The following is a 16,749-nucleotide window of genomic DNA, read 5'->3' as shown; positions in this document are numbered from 1 at the left end:
GAAGAAGGTGGTCCATGTTTACGTTTGTTGTGATTCACGAACAAATACTCATTGAACATCCTAGTTTTTATTTTCAAATTTCCTTCTACTTTATTTTTCTAATGATTTTTTTAAATGCATTGGACACTGAACAGTCATAATATTAAAATCACATAATAATAATACTGTGTAGGTCCCATTTCTGCTGCCAAAAACAACTCTGGTCAACAGACACAGGACTTCTGGAGGTGTAGTGTGTTCTTTACTACTGGGACCTTGGCAGTGGATCGTTTGAGACCTGTGAGATGTGGAGCGAGGCCTTCATAGATCACTTTTTGGTTTTTCTCTCCAGAGCATCCTACGAATGCTCAACTAGAATGGAATCTGTGAAATTTTGAGACCGAGTCAGCTTCCTGTGCTCTTCGTTCATGCCGTGGGGCTGTGCTTCGTCTGCCACAGTACTCTAGCCTGGTGCTATGTGTCAAAGTAACATCTGCACAAATGCCAGGACTCGAGGTTTTCCAGCAAAATAGTGCATTGTAAAGAGATGATCAGCGTTATTCACCCTGTTTTTTTTAATGTTGGCTGGTCAGTGTATATTCATGATCGCTAGGTCTTATAAATGAACAAAAAACAGATTTATCTACAGGACTTTTTGCAGTTTCATGTTTGAAGTACAAACTCATGTTTTAAAATGTTAAAACCAAAAAGCTGACACGAAAAAGTGAACAAAGCAACTCTAGAAGTGCCAGTAGGTGGTGCAAGTGTTAAAAATGCAGCAGCTACAACTGCTTTTTTTGCCTGTAGGTGGCAACTTTGAGGCATCTACTTCTGCAGGTGTGCTGCCTTCTTGTCCCGTGGGCCACTTGGCATGTGAAGAACTGGTTTAATAGTAACTGAACAGCTCTCTTGTGGAAAGTATTCACCCTGCTAAATGAGAATTTGTGTGTGTGATATAGGAACTATGCAGCACTACCAATATTTTGAAACGGAATAATCCATTAGTCAAGCATCTGCTTTCAAAGAAAACGCATGTTTATTTAGTTTATCTTGTCAGATGTTCCGATTAAATGCTTTCCTTTGTCCTGCATGACAGTGAACTTAACATGCATGGACTGATTTGGAAAAAACGCTATTTGAAGACTATTCTTGGGCTTGTTTCCCCGTTGTCTAACACTTTATAGACAAAATGATTATCAAGGAAATAATCGGCAGAATAGCTGATGATAATCTAGGTCTGGGTGATACACGATAGTGATATTTAACAGCGATAGACTTAGCAATAACCAAACTGTTTGATAGAATGTTTCACTTAAATGCATTAGATGCAAGCCGCCATGAAATGTATGTGAAAAACGCAAAGTATGGTTGCATGATCAAACCCCAAGCGTGCTCTCTACCAGAAATATAAACAGCCTATCATATCTTTTGATAATGGAGCCACTTCAGCCTCCAACACTCTTCCTGTGGCCTACGTGCAGGTCTCCTGAGGTACGCTAGTCTGTTGCTGCCCGGGCCTCTCATCACCCCCGTCCATGACCACGGATCTGCTCTGTGGGTGATGTGGGCATAGCAAAGGCTGACATTTACTCCTGCTAGATGGACACAGTCAGAAAATGCAAATAACCTTAGGTTCCTTATGAGGGCTGATGGAGTCAATATTGGGGGCATGCATGGGGGCACATTCCCTTAGACCTATTTTTGTGTCTTTCATTCTTCTTGACATTGAAGTTCTTACCTATGTACATTAACACACAGGCTAAAGTAGTTAAGTTCACAACAAGAAAAGAACTCGGACAGCGCAGTACTCCGCCAAGGCTGCTCAGTCGTCGTATGATTTCCGATGGATGAAATCTTTCATAAAAAATTACCTTGCGGTGAGCACAGACGGGTGTTATGCATGTGTACGTTATGTACAGATACCGAATCGTGGGACCTAAATATGTAGTTCTGTGGATCCAGAATATAAGCTGCATCACTGCCAAAATCTAATCACTTGGTCCCTGTGTCATTTCTGACCTTCCCTGAAAATTTCATTAAAATCCATTAGTCCGTTTTTGAGTAATATTGTGCACAGACAGACAAACATACGCCGATCGTCACATAACTCGGACGCATTCCTTAGTGGAGTATTTAACCTTTATTTCCTTGCCTTTATTAAAAATACCATCGATAATTATTAACTAAAATATGTTTTATCTGCTAGACTTTTCAGCTCCATTGCCCAGCCTTATACTCTAATAATCATTAGCTACAATCCCATGTTGACAGATGATTATAATCCAGTAAAATGGCCAAATCTGCACAGTTTTATCACTTAGCATATTGATCCATATTGTTATAGATTAACATACTGAGAATCCCCCAAAAACACAGTTAATTTATCAGGATATTAACAAGGGTGTGATGTTGCAGAACTGTAAGATATGTTTAATCTTTGTAATATTGAATCAAGATGAGGGGCATTTCAAAGAGGATCTTTTGAGCACTGAGCCTCATGTCTGTGTGATGCGTCAGTGCTGTACAGTAGGTGGGGTTATAGTTTCAACGAGGGGAACGTGAGCAACAGAAAGCACCTCTCCACACTGAAAAAGCATTTCCAGGGAAAAAGCCGACCACGAATTTTGCAAACTAAAGCAGCAGTGCATGCCACGGGGACCCCCTGTGCTCCCTCTAAAGTGCTCCCGGAGGTCCCCGCGCCCCAGCTTTGGGATCATCCAGTGGGTCATATGAGGGGAAAGGAGCATTTTGTGGTTGAAGAAGACGAGGAAGGAGGGCGGGATGAGGGAGGGAGGAGAGCAGAGACGGGGGTAGAAGCAGGTCTGCTAGGGCGGGGTTTCCCTCTTATTTCAAGTCTGCACACTGGAGAGGAGCGAACCGGGAGAAGGACGGAACAGCCTCAGCTGCGTGGAAACGTCGCCGGAGTCTTTGCATTTTTCTTTTCGGTATTTAAAAAAAAATTTTGCACTGTTTTCTTCTCGCCTGTTCAAAAACCACGTACTGGCTGAGGTAGTAGTTTGTGCTGTTGGTTGGGTTGTGACACTGCCCGCTATGGAGATGACTGCGCAAGCTACTGCCTTGCTAGTGCTGGTGCCTCCGCTCCAGCCGAAGGAGAAATCCTCCCTCATCGGTCCCCGACGCTCTTTTACGGGTATTCGCAGGTAATGCACGCCGCCAGTGTTGCATTCGAAGCTGTATTTTCAGTGTAATCTAAATCGAGGTCGCATTTTGTGACTTTGTATCATGTTTCATGTAATAAAACAGTCTGAACGTGAGGAGGGGGTGAGAAAAAAAACACTTTGCCTGTAGTTTTCATTTAATCAGCTTATTTGATCTTTTCTTTGCAGGATGGGTGCATGCATCGGATATGCAAGTTTGAATAATTTGCTATGCACGTGTTAAAATGTGCAGGGGTGATGTGTGGATTTGCTTAAGGTTTTTTTTTTTTTCCAGCGGCAGCAGCTCGGGCGGACTGTAGAAAAGCATGTAGGTCAACAGGACTGTTGCTATGAGCAGAAGGGTGACGTGGCTCCTGCTGCCCACAGAGGTGTCCTACAATACATCTGCTCTGATACGCACAGCCTGGCTCCGCGGCTTCGTGGCTCCGTGTCCTTTGTTAATGCCGCTGCTGCATACCATCGGATGCTCCTCCTGCACTTGAACGCTTCTTTTTACGCAGCGCGCGGACCATCAGTCTGCGCGCACTCATCATCTGCTTATCATGCTAAATGTGCTGCTGCTTCTTCTTCTTATGTGTGTGTGTGTCTGTGTCCACAAACACATGACCTGACCCCCCTAACAGGCGTGTGGAGCAGCGGTGTCCTCCTCCTCCTCCTCTCAGAGCTGATGTCGGTCATGCGTTTGTGAGTTAACCTTTTGAAAGCGTCCCTCGGCTGCCCGGCAGCATCTGGCTGCTCTGGAGCGCATTAAGGATGGAGCCGTCAGGGGGTCTCGTGATGGGGGGGTGGCGACCAGAATATACAATGAGCTTTGATTGGCTGGCAGCACTGAGTCGATGAGATCGTGCAGGGGGGCTGCAGCAGCAGTCCTGCCCCACAGCCCTGGCTCCGAGCAGGCAGCTCACTCACTCCCTGACTGAAGATTGAATCCTGCTTTGACCTTCCAAGAAGGCTCCCATGAAATATTTATGAGTTCACACTTGATAGTGTGTTATGATGGAGTTATGTTCATCCTGGGCCACAGTTCTGCCCACTAGCATCTGTGCTGAGATTACACAATACATTCTACTCCTGCTACTCATCATAGGTTGCAAAGAAAGAGTGTCTTTCCTTTGCAAAAGAAAAAAAAAGCAGCTAGTAAATAAACCGCTGATTGTTGTCATTCCTATTGAGCAGAGCAGCTCCTACAGGTCTGCATTATATTCAAATCAGTGTCTGTCCAGTGTAAGAAATACAAGTAATCCGGCCTCACGGGCAAAGCCAAACATCGTTTATCATATCCTGACTGTAAGGAGAGCCAGCCTATGGATCAGTGAGCAGCGCACCGGCAGCCCACACTGTCCTCCCATCCATCTTGTGTCGAAGCTCTCATTTGCAGATAAATCATACTTGAGGCAGCCGAAGCCCCGGAGCAGTAAATTAGAGCCTCTTGTGGAAAATCTGCCCCTTCAGATGGGTATCACAGCTGCACCATTGTCCTGACAGGACAGTCGACCCGCATGTGTGCGTTCTGTCGTCAAGTAGCTTCACACAACGCTGCCAAAGCTTCCCTTTTGTTTATCTGACTCTGAATAGTTCAAATGTAAAAACACAGAAATGCAGCCAGTTCTCACATTTAACATCCAAACCCAATCAAATGTTTGGGACTGTTACTTAAGAAACAACTCAATAAATTTGTCAAACTGCTGCTGATTCATATTTGTTTAAAGCAACCTGCCAGTAATAGCTATACTTGTAAATGTTATTTTTTTTTCAGAATTTCACTACTAATTGACTGAGCAGTCTGAAAATAATTAACACCAACAAGCACAGTAGAAATAATTAACAAGAAATTATTTGGCAACTGTTTTGAAAATTGATTAATCATTTTAGTCATTTGTTTTTTTTTCCCAGCAAACACTTTTATTTCTTCACATGTGAGGATTTGCTGTTTCTATTTTATGTCTGGCATTATATAAATGTAATATCCTTTGGTTTTGGATCACTAATGAACAGTTTCACTCATTTATTTATTTTTGCATGGCATAGATTTGAACGCCAGGAATGAAACCTATGTAAAAAGTAATATCTAAGAAAAAGCAACGTTTGTCCTCCTCTGAAAGGAGGCTTCAAGGCTGTGGCCTCGGTTATCCCATGTTGCATTGCAGCGAAGTGCCGCGCCACCTTTCCATTACAAGAGATGAGTATCTCGGTCCAAGCCTGCTCAGCATCTCCCTCAGATCTATCCATGGGTGGGGTGGGAGTGCTGTGACCTTGGAAAAACAAGCCACCCACAGGAATGATTGTTTCATCATTGCCGTCATCCAATCTGGACCACACACACACACACACACACACACACACACACACACACATGCGTGTGGAGAGTGGGAGTGGAGTGCCAGATCAGTGCTGGCCTGCCTGAAGGAGGATGCGACGCTGGCCTGTGGGGACCAGATGGCCCTGCAGCTCCTGCAGAGGACCCAGAAGTGTGAGGCTCCTACGACAGCACTTTATCATCCTCTAAATGTGTGTTAAAGCGTTCACAAAGGTAGACATGTATGTAATGCTCAAATCTCCTCGCCTTTCCGTTTGCAATGGACAACATTAATGATAAAAATGATTAAAAATGTTGTGATGGATAAACCTTTCCTGGCTCACTGCTCTGTTATCCCTCACACTGTTTATTTCCCATCCACTCACTCATTCAGCTTTATTTTAGATACTGTATCATCCAAATCTGAAAAATACATGAGAAATATCAGGAAGTAACAGAAAACGAGCATTGGTAGGAGTTAAAACTGATAATAAAAATAAAGCACTTGATTTTATGAGTTGAAAAAGCCACAGGACCTTGTTTACTTTTCAAAATGAAATCAGAATTCCCTGTAAATAATAAATGCTATTGTGCAGCAGTGCTTATGAATTGGTCTCGGGTGCAAACAGCCTCACGCATTAAGCTCATTGATACCAATTAAATGTGTGTGGACTGCGTGAAACCTGGGCTTAGTGCACATTAAAATGTGAAAGCAAAACAACTGAAGTGCTATCAGGAGCACACCTAACCAGCACGCAGTCTTATATCCTTAACACCAAAGCAATGCTGGCCAATAAGCCTGGAAAGAAGTTCACCAGTTCTGGTAGATTACCAACAATAGTGCATTAAGGGAAGGTGAAATCATGTGTTGACTGATTCCAATGCATCTGGTCCAGTACAGTGTAAATATATAAATTAAGCTTAGCAGCAGCACTATTTTGGCCGTTTCACAAAATTGCCTGATGTAAACAAAGAAGACAACTGTGCACACTCTGACATACAAGTCAACAGTGCAAAGAGAGTTTCTGAATGTCTTCTCCCTGGTATGAGTTTTCCACAAGGTCATTTTTCAGTGAACTGAAACTGTTCACACGAAGGCAAAAGGCCAAAATGCAAAGAAGAATAGTGCTCATATTTCTATAGGGCCCTGGTCTTTTCAACTTTGCCTGCCCAGCAATTAAGCTATCAATGCTTCATATGCCTTTATCTGTCATTTTCAAGACAAGAGTTAGAAACTGTTTCTTAAGCCCCATATAGAGGCCATTTTGACATGTTAGGCCAGAAAAAGATGGAAACTAGAAAAGCACTGGGAGAGTTCTGTCCTGTGCTAAGGCTAACGCTGTGTCTTGATCCAAATCTGCCACAAAATTTAATTAATTCTTTTTATTTTGGTCATGCTTCATCTCCCCAGTAAGTTTCAGGAAATTCGTGCTGGTAGTTTTTGTGTAATCTTGCTGACAGACAGACGAACGGCACTTTTAAAACATTTCCGTCACTGCAGAGGAACAATTAGGTTAAAGATGTCTGTAGTACATTATGCTGCCTCAGTTTCAGGGGAATAGTCAGTAAAACACTATTAACCAATCCAGAGACTTTAAATCCACCATAAAGTAGTAAAACTGACATGCAGATCCACACTTAACATTTGAGAACAGTAGATGCATACACACTGGGCTTTTTATTAGGTACACCTGTAAAATGAAAAGCAATCCAATGCAACAGCTCTGCCATGTAATTCTCTACATATCATATGTTTATTATTGAGGCCATAGTGGTTTATGAGTGGGCTGCATTTCCCTTGAAAGTGTTCCTAACACATTGTCACCTCTCTTGTGTGTTTATTTGGTAAGTCGTCTTGTGCCAAAGAACCTCAGATCAGATCTCCTCGTCCTTCTCACTCTGGAATGCATCTCTTTCCATCAGATTCTCCTGTCATGTTGAACCATGAAGGCTTTATCCTGAGGTTTGATTTACATCTTTGGTCTCTCAGGTATTCCAAGTATTTGGTATTGTATCATTTCAGCAGGACTCTAGTATTGCACAAGTCTCACTTAATAGCGAGGGGGCTATTCCTTTTCATTCCCCACCTGCATTTCTTCGCCTACCATGAACATACTTGTACTTATTTATGTGACACATTAAAGTGAAAGAACAATTAAAATGGGAGACGTGCAGTTTTCTTTTGTCAGGCTACCAAGTTTCTTGTGTCACTTGTGCGTGTGTGTGTGTGTCTTCGGTGTCGAATTATACCCCTCGGAGCAGCTTCCACCGTGAAATCTATCATTCTATCAGGCTATTCTGTGAACTAATGCCCTTCATCCACATTTCGCTTCAGGACTAACTTGACACAGTTCGTCAGACTGGTGATGGTCTTATTCTGCACAGCTGCTGTAGTGAATGAGAGTTTGCTGCCATTCAAGCCAACAGTTCCTGTAACATTTTTGGGATTTTACATACAAATACTTGCACACAGATACAGAATTTAATAGCAGTTTAATGGCAATTTCAACTGAGTGTTGGCCAATCATTTGATTATTAGTAGACCAGTCTATGGGGAAGACACTACAGGTAAATAGGGTAAAAAAATATAACTAATTAATATCACCATGAAACTTTCCCAGCTGATTACTTCCAGTAGAACAAATATTCATTTTGCTTTTGCTTTTTCCACACTAATTTTCTGAGTTTTTAGGTTTAATAATGCAAATTAGCCACTTTCCAAATTCTTCTTTGATTTTGCTGATGAAGTAGTTTTTTTTTTTACATACGGGGTTTTGGATTTCGCTTTTTATTACTTCATATATCAGAAAATACTGCCAAAAAGCGAAAAAATCCATTTCAGCCATGTTTTTTCGGAATAAAACGTTACATAACAGAGTGATATATGAACAAAACCCTCTTTATAAACATCTAGAATATACTGTACTGTAGATAGGAATATAACTTGAAATGTAAGTGTATGTAAGAGAGCTCAAGTTCATGAAAAGTTTGAGGTAATGATATGCACTGTAAAATTCTATACATTTTTATTGGAAACCACTATATCCTCCTGAGACCATTCATTTCTGTCCTCTGCAGTGGACATTTGTTTTTGATCTATATCTTTTGACTCATTTGAGCCCTGTTAAATCCTGATGTGTTTAATAGAGAACACCTTGGCCTTTCTAATGATATCACAAATGATTGGGTGGGATGAGGGGAACTTTGTTTTCATGCTGAGACAAAATGGTGACGGCACCAAAATGCGAATGCCAGGAAAGGAGAAAAGTTCAGTCAAAAATGGTGAAGATGTCATTGTTTTACCTATGCTAATCATATATTTTCTTGTTTGTGAACATGTCAGGAATTATAAATTGGGGTTAGAGTTCAGTTAAACTTTTTGTCAGGAAAAATAATAGCCTCTATTAATTCTCAGCTGTTATGGACATGAGAACGTTTTAATGGGGTTAGCTAACAGCCAAATAGCTGGCTAGTTCTTTGTTTACATTCAAATTTCTGCCCCAAAACACATTTCTTTGTGGGGTAATAAACAAGTTGAATGTAAAGTAATTAATGTAATAAATAAATAGTTATTACTATGTTTCATTCAACCTCTTCAATTTTTACACTATTGTAATTTCATTTAGTTTCTTAAAGTTTCATTAGAAATTGGATTGACATTCTTGTTTTCTTGTTGACCTATTTTGATTTCGAAGTGTTGTTGTTTTTTTTTTAATTGTTCTGTTGTCTCTAAAATAAAAATATTTTTATAAAATTCTAAATTGTGAGTTGTTGTTTTAGCTCCAAAAAGGCAGGAAATCACAAAAAAGATTGAAAGACACTTTTTTCCCCTCAGTTCTCTGGAAGACATGACACAAATGAAACATGCACAGTTAATCAGCCCCACAAAGGGTCCGTGTACGGATCTGGTAATTTGATTTTCCGTTCTGAAACGGGTATTGAAAAACAAAAAACGAGTGGTTATTTGATTTTCGTTTTAAAATACAAAAATTAAAATTGAAATACAAGGCTTTTTTTCCTTTTCATGATCAAAAAGGGATATACGATTTTTTTTAAATGGTTTGATTTTCGTTTTATATTTAGAATAACAAGAAAGTAAAATCAGTAAGAGACAGAAACGAAAAAAGGTCCGTTTTTTCATTTTCTGAGACAGGAAGTGGTCATCAGCAAGTGTGGAGCAAAACAGAGTACGGTGCATAGACTGTACATAGATTTTTTTTTTGTGAGTTTTCATGGTTAAAATGAGAGATCAGCTGGCCGATCTTAAAATAAATCAAAACTGATTTTTTTTAATATAGCGTTAAAGTTTTGAGAAGCCAGAAGGCGGGGTTACTTGATTGACAGGCTGGTCTGGAATGATTGACAGGTCTCATGGAGGAAGCAGAGACTCTGCTCTCCTCCTTTGGATTAATTCTGATATAATAACTGTTGATTTATTTATCGGTGGAGCAGCAGAACATTTTCCACAGACAGTTTTCCTGCCCGTTGGCTTGTTTTAACCAGTTTTCTACCTTCGGCTGATTCTACCAGCAGACACTGAAAGGACTCTGATAGTTCGGTAAGTAAATGTTTATTTTCGTATCGGTGCCGCTTTTAATGCACTTTATATACAGCTTTAGTGTCAGATGTAATGTGTGCCATGCACTCCAGATGTTGGTGGAGTTTGTTTCAGTGTGTTGACCAGAGAAGAAAGTTAGCATAGTAAAACTTAGCTTTTATGTTAGCGATGCTAACCGAGCTAGCTGCTCAGTCGTAGTCTGATTAAAGCTAACGTAGCATCAAGCTAATGTGTTGAGTTTCATGTAAACAGCTGAAGTGTGTTGTGTTCCTGTAATGTGGTTCATTAAGTTCATAAAACTGTGGCTGGTTGACATTAATGTAACGTTCAGGAAACTTAAATGTGATTAAAACAGTAACGTTAATGTTCTAGTTGTCAGTAATCAGCTTTAATTTGACACTAAAACAGACTCTGATAGTTTTAAATGACATCAGTTTCATTAATTTGTTGAAAATTGTCTCATTTGTTGTGATGTTGCTGCTGATTCATTAAAAGCAGATGATCCGTGTTGAAGATACGTTTAGTTCTAGTATCAGAAGTACAAGAAGGAAAATGGAAGTTTAGTTCTGCTACATCAAAGATTTCAGGATTAAAATAACTAAATGAGTCTTTCTGCCTCAAACTTTATTTTTACAATAAAGAAATAATGAAATAATCACAGATAATAAAAATATAAATAGCAGAGAAAACCTGAGAGAATAATTTCCTGAAAAGTCTGTGAAGGAAAAGCAGCTTTTTTATCCTGAAAGATCAGAATCAGCTCCAACATCTGCATCTGACAGCATCAAGTCAACCAGAAAGAAAAGAAAAAAGAAAATGACTTCTTTCTGATCACATTCCGCTGCTCACAGTCTGCTGCTGCTCACATTCTTCACATTTATAGTCCACTTTTAAAAGTTCAGCAGACAGGTGCTCTGCTTTGGAGTGTAACGATGTCGTCGGTGATGTGGAGAGTGAAGTTTCCGTTTCACCCACAGTGTGCTTTAGGGCAGCCGGGTCGGACTTGATGTTTGAAATTCTGACCGACAGCTCAGATTTAACTGTCTGTAGTTCTGTTTTGATGGGTGTTAAACTTTCACTCAAAGCCGCCAGGAGCTGGGTCTTTAAAATAACCGCTGTCTCGTTACAGAGTGAAAGTAGCAATTCCTCCTTAAGGTCAGAGATTGCAGCATCTGAGGGCCTCTTCAAAAGAAGACGTAGTTGATGAAGGCATTCTGGAGCAGGACCAGAAAGACCACGACCAAGCAGCCTTGAGATCTTAGGCAGCGTCTCCCTCAGGTGGGTGTCAACGGTGTTCACGGTCAGGTCTGTGGTAATCCCGTCAAAAAACAAAACAGAAAAAAATCTAGAATATAAATCAACATGTAACCAAAGCACTCTGTGTATAATGCCATAGTATAGGATGTAGTTCAGAAAATGTCAAAGTATAGTATACTTTTCAAGAATAACATAGTATGGCCTGTAGTTCATAGTATAGCATGTTGGCAAAAACACCCCAACTGATTATTATGTGGTTCAAAAAGTGCAAAATAATAGGATGTTGCCTAAAATTGTCATGTATGATATGTGGTTCAAAAAATGTCATAGTGCAGTATATTTCAGCGTCTTTGAGTTTTTGGAAAAGCGCTTTATAAATAAAAATTATTATTATTATTATTATTATTATTATTATTATTATTATTATTATTATTATTATTATTATTATTATTATTATTATTATATTGTCAAAATAGTATGTTTTTCAAGAAAACATCAGAGTATGTGTCGTCTAAAAAAATGCCATAGAATAATATTTCATTGCACAGGTAAAAGTATAGTAATTTTTAAAACTGTTCAAATTCTTATATGTTGCTAAAAAACAAAAAAAAAAACTAAAACAAAAAAACGTCAGTAATATGTCAACTTAAAAAGCCTATAGTATAGAGTGTCGCCCAAAAAACGTCATCGTATAGCATGTCACTCTAAAAATGTCATAGTATAGCATGTCGCTCTAAAAACATAGTATATCCTTTGGTCCAAAAAACGTCATAGCATAGTATGTCGTCCAAAAAACATCATAGTATAGCTTTTGGTCCAGCAAACGTCATAGTATAGCATGTCATTCAACAAAATATCATAGTATAGCATGTCACTCTAAAAATGTCATAGTATAGCCTTTGGTCTAAAAACGTCATAGTATAGCCTTTCATCCAACAAACATCATAGTTTAGCATGCCACTCTAAAAATGTCATAGAATAGCATGTCACCCCAAAAAACGTCATAGTATAGCATGTGGCTCAAAAAACATCATAGTATAGCATGTCGTCCAAAAAACGTCATCATATAGCATGTCACTCTTGAAACGTCACAGTATAGCATGTCGCTCTAAAAACGTCACCGTATAGCATGTCACTCTAAAAACATCATAGTATAGTCTTTGGTCCACAAAACGTTGTTTTGTCCCGGCTGTCTGAAGTAGGTGAGGAGCAACACCAAAACAGTCCAAACGCTGGTTTCCAGAGGGTTAGATGAGTATTTATTTGAAAGAGGAAGTTCACAACAACACAACATGTGAGGGGGTTAAAAGCAAATGGGTGTTAGTAAAATAAAAATAAATAAACAGAACTAAAAGTGAACTTCATGTTGACATTGATGGGCATTCCAACCAGGAACAAAGTACAAGATAATCAATATGAAAAAAACTCTTCCTTTTCACCTCTTAAAACCCAAAAACACACCGCAGTAGCACCCTAAACTAAAACTACCAATGGGTTTCCTGTTTTCCTTTCTGAACAAGTCAAAGGTCCCTCTCTATCTCCCCACACATCCACCAACCACTGGAACACATCTCCAAAGTTCTGCCGGGCCAGCTCAGCTTCCCCTCAGAAGAAGTTCCACCAGATGAAGGAGCCTTTTGAGAGGCAGCTGGCATCGTGATTGGACTGTACTTTGGTCTGTTCCAATCCAGCTTCAGCTCCAGAGACGGCAGGTGGGACGAGTCAACGGAGGCCTGGTGGACGAAGGCATGCAGCTGAGTACAATCCAGAAAACAACAGAGGAGGAGTGCAGTGGCCCAGGGCCAGAACAAGCAGAGTAGCATCATATGTCTCTTAGAAAACATCATAGTATAGCCTTTGGTATGAAAAAACGCCATCATATACATCGTATATTGTACAAATAACAAGTCAAAGGAAAGAGACATACATTGTAGAATTGTAGTAATTGTGGGCTGAGTGATTTACTGATTATCAGTATTTTATTTTTTACTGATTTACGGTAATAAATACATTTAAAAATGGTGCTACTTTGGCTCTGAACCTTTATCTACCTGTGGTCGCTCTGTCTTCTGGAGTGATTTGATTGGTTATATGTCACGAATAAAACTCCTTTAACTTAACATCCGTAAACAAAACAAAAATGTCTCAACAAAGTTTCCTGTTAGAGTTTGTGTTCTTCTAAGTTTAACTCCAAGATTTTAAATACTTTCATTTACTGCAAATGAATATCGACTCCAAATGTCTCACTAATAATCATTATCAGCCTTAAAAACCCACAAAACACCCCTCTATACTCGACCACACTTAGTACAGTCCGGTTCCCCCTTCTATAAATCTGCTTGGAATCGTCCACTTCCTGTTTGTCAAAGTGGCCTTCTACCTGGACAGGTTTTGTTGGAGCTCATGCAACAAACATTTTGGGTAACTGCACTTTAATATGGATGGATGACACTGAATTAGAGTCTGTTTTCATGAGACTGAGTTAAGATATGTAGCTCTGTCATTAAATAGTAAATTATTTCTCAGAATTCACAGAGAAAAGTCTGAAATGTTTGCTAGGTTAGCGTCCCACATGTTCTTTGGCTCAGCTAAAGCTAACTCTCTCCAACTTCTGGATCTCTTGAGTTGCTTGTTGTTAAAATATCTTGCTGTAGGTGCTGAAGCTCAGAAAGTCTGAGATGTTTGTTCAAAATAAGCTCATTCTCAAGTCTTATCTGAACTGTCCTCTTTTGTTTGAACTTTCCCTAAACTTAGGAGTTAATGACAGAGCAGCACATCCAGACTCAGTCTCATTTATGTAGAGATTAAACTTCAGTGTCATTCATTGATGTTAAAGTGCAGTTTTTCAAATGTTTGTTGCACATGCTCCCGACCAAACCAGTCCAGGTGGAAGACGATGTGAAGAGAAAGCTCCAGAGGATGAATATCACACATTTACGTTGGAAATAAATGTCCTTTAATTTGACATTGTCATGCAAATGATGTTCAAATCTTTGAGTGTTTTGTTGATGTTGGTTTCTAAATGTTTTTTGACACTCTGCCCCAAAGATTAAAACCTTCTACGGCTCACAAGCTGCAACAATTCACACATTATCAACTATCTTTCTGACTAAACTAAGATAAAAAGTGAAAAACTGCCTGATTCCTGCATCATGAATGTAAATCTTTTTGGTTTTTATGACAGTAAATTGAATATATTTGGGTTTGACATTTTATTAACCAAAACAAGAAATGAATTACTGGAGAAAACAATCAACAGATTAATGGACAAAGAAAATGTGTTTTCCAACATATATGGCTGAATTACTCCAACATTACAAGATACATACAATTTGAATTCAATTTTACTTATATAACGCCAAATACAGGTCAAATTGTCTCAAGACGCTTTATTTTTATATTTTTTGTCATATTTAAAATATGACAAAGTAAGAAATTTAAACCTCTCAACTAATCCAATTTATTATTTGGTTTTTAAGAGACTAATCGACAACTAAAATAACTTTCTCCACTAAAACTAATAAACATGAGGTCAAATAGAAGGAACAGTTTTAAATACTGCAGTCCCACAATGACAAGAATAAAGTTTGTCAACAAAAATTAAATTTGCTGGTGGATTCCATTAAAGTCCTAATAAATGATAATAAAATGTGATACTAAAGGTTTGTGGTGCTAAAAATGTCAAAGTAAAAATATCAAGTTGAACATCTGGATGGAGGTTGATAAAAGTTGACCTTCTTTCATTTCTCTGGAGCGACTCCATGGATTTTATGGATGGTGGTTAAAGACCTGCTCTTCTAGTCGTCTTCCTTCTAGTCGCTGTAAAAAGTCAGTCCATCCTGACCGACTTCAACACCTCTTCATGACAGCTTGTTCTGCCTCCGACCTGGTGGAAACTCAAGAAACTCGGGAAAACCCGTGGAGACTCGAAGAACTCGTGGAGACTCGAAGAACTCGTTGGGCGGGGGAAGGTGTGGTGGGTGGTGGGGGGAGGTGGGGGAGTAGAGGGGGGGAGGCCGCCACCCACCTCCCCACCTACTCTCCGCCCTGACTCCACCCAGACTCCGCCTTGGCCCTGCCCATGTGGTCACTTCAGGAACTACGATGCCAAAGGGACGACGAATTTATTTCTTTTCATCTGATCTGTAGCTCAGTGAGTTAAGGATTTGCCTATGGAGCTGCAGGTCGCTGGTTCAAGACCAGACGCTTCTTAAATTTTTATCAAAATCCTGACAAAGACAAAGAAAGAAAATTGCCGGTGGTGGGTCTTGAACCTGCAACCTTCCAGTTGGTAGTCTGTCTTCTTATCCCCTGAGCTATCCGCTCAGATACTAATTCTTCTTTTTTTTGCGCATTTATCATCTATTTTTTGCCAATTTCGAGTTTTTTTTTAACTCGAGTCTCGACTCGACCGTTTTTCTCAGGAGGTTGGACTTCACCCTTTGTGCTGGAGGGTGGAACCCTCAGTTCCAAGACTTTCCAAAGCCTCCACACCTCCCGAGTCCTCAGGACCTGAGCTTTCACACAGTCTGAGGGCTGAAATTTTCTAAGTTCCACAGTAGTTCTCTGTTATATTGAACTTTCACACAGTCCAAGCACTGGTATCTTCTAAGTTCCTGAGTACTTCTCTGTTAGTTTGAACCTTCAGACAGTCTGAGGGCTGAAATTTTCTAAGTCCCACAGTAGTTCTCTGTTAGATTTAACTTTCAGACAGCCCAAGCACTGGTATCTTCTAAGTTCCTGAGTAGTTCTCTGTTAGTTTGAACCTTTCCACAGTCTGATGACTGAAATCTTAAAAGTTCTTGAGTAGTTCTCTGTTAGTTTGAACCTTCAGACAGTCTGAGGACTGAAATTTTAAAAGTTTCTCAGTACTTCTCTGTTAGTTTGAACTTTCTGGTGAACAGAAGCCTTAAATCTTGTGACCATGAGTCTTGATTTCACATTTAGACCATCCATCTGAGTTCTTCTCAGACTTTCACCTGTGGGTTTTTTAGAAATCCTCAACAAACTTTGATTCTCTTCACTGAACAGTAAAGTTTGTGGAGATCAGAAGGTAACATTAGTTTGATAAATGCCTTCAACTACTAGTAGACTTTATCTGGAAAGCAGTTTTCTGAAATGAGTTCTTAGTAAATCTGTCCACAATCAAACCAAGAACATAGAAAAAGGAAATATTTGAAGAAACAACTTGATGTTTTCGTTTCAGACTAGAAAACGCTTTAAGACCTTCATCTGTTTTTGATCTTTTTGATCATTTTATTGTCTCTTCTGTTTAATTTGATCTTCTAAAGTCTAACTGGTGTCTTTTCAAATGTTTTGTCTTTAGTTTGATTCTTCTTAAACGTTTAGTTTTGCACTTTTCTCACCTTTTATTCTTTTCTAATGTCTGATTTGATTTCCATATGTTTTGTCTTTTTTATGTTTAATTGTTTTTTCAAATGTTTTATCAGCTTGTTTGAGTTTCTTTTTCTTTCCCAATA

The 16,749-nt window shown here is 39.4% G+C and overlaps 2 long non-coding RNA genes across 2 annotated transcripts; both read left to right on the top strand.

The window, feature by feature from the left end:
* The first annotated feature begins 2,724 nt into the window (after positions 1-2,724).
* LOC129347925 (uncharacterized) lies at positions 2,725-5,787 on the top strand. The gene is made up of 2 exons (XR_008600275.1): positions 2,725-3,140; positions 3,433-5,787. It is a non-coding gene; the product is annotated as an uncharacterized LOC129347925 (long non-coding RNA).
* Positions 5,788-9,841: 4,054 nt separating this feature from the next.
* LOC129348271 (uncharacterized) lies at positions 9,842-13,291 on the top strand. Its single transcript, XR_008600769.1, has 3 exons — positions 9,842-10,012; positions 11,142-11,290; positions 12,796-13,291. It is a non-coding gene; the product is annotated as an uncharacterized LOC129348271 (long non-coding RNA).
* The last annotated feature ends 3,458 nt before the right edge of the window (positions 13,292-16,749 follow it).

Source organism: Amphiprion ocellaris, chromosome 3 (assembly GCF_022539595.1).
Source record: "Amphiprion ocellaris isolate individual 3 ecotype Okinawa chromosome 3, ASM2253959v1, whole genome shotgun sequence".
NCBI classification, from domain to species: Eukaryota; Metazoa; Chordata; class Actinopteri; family Pomacentridae; genus Amphiprion; species Amphiprion ocellaris.
Note: the sequence above shows the minus strand (reverse complement) of the source record. Positions and strands in the feature narration are given on the sequence as shown.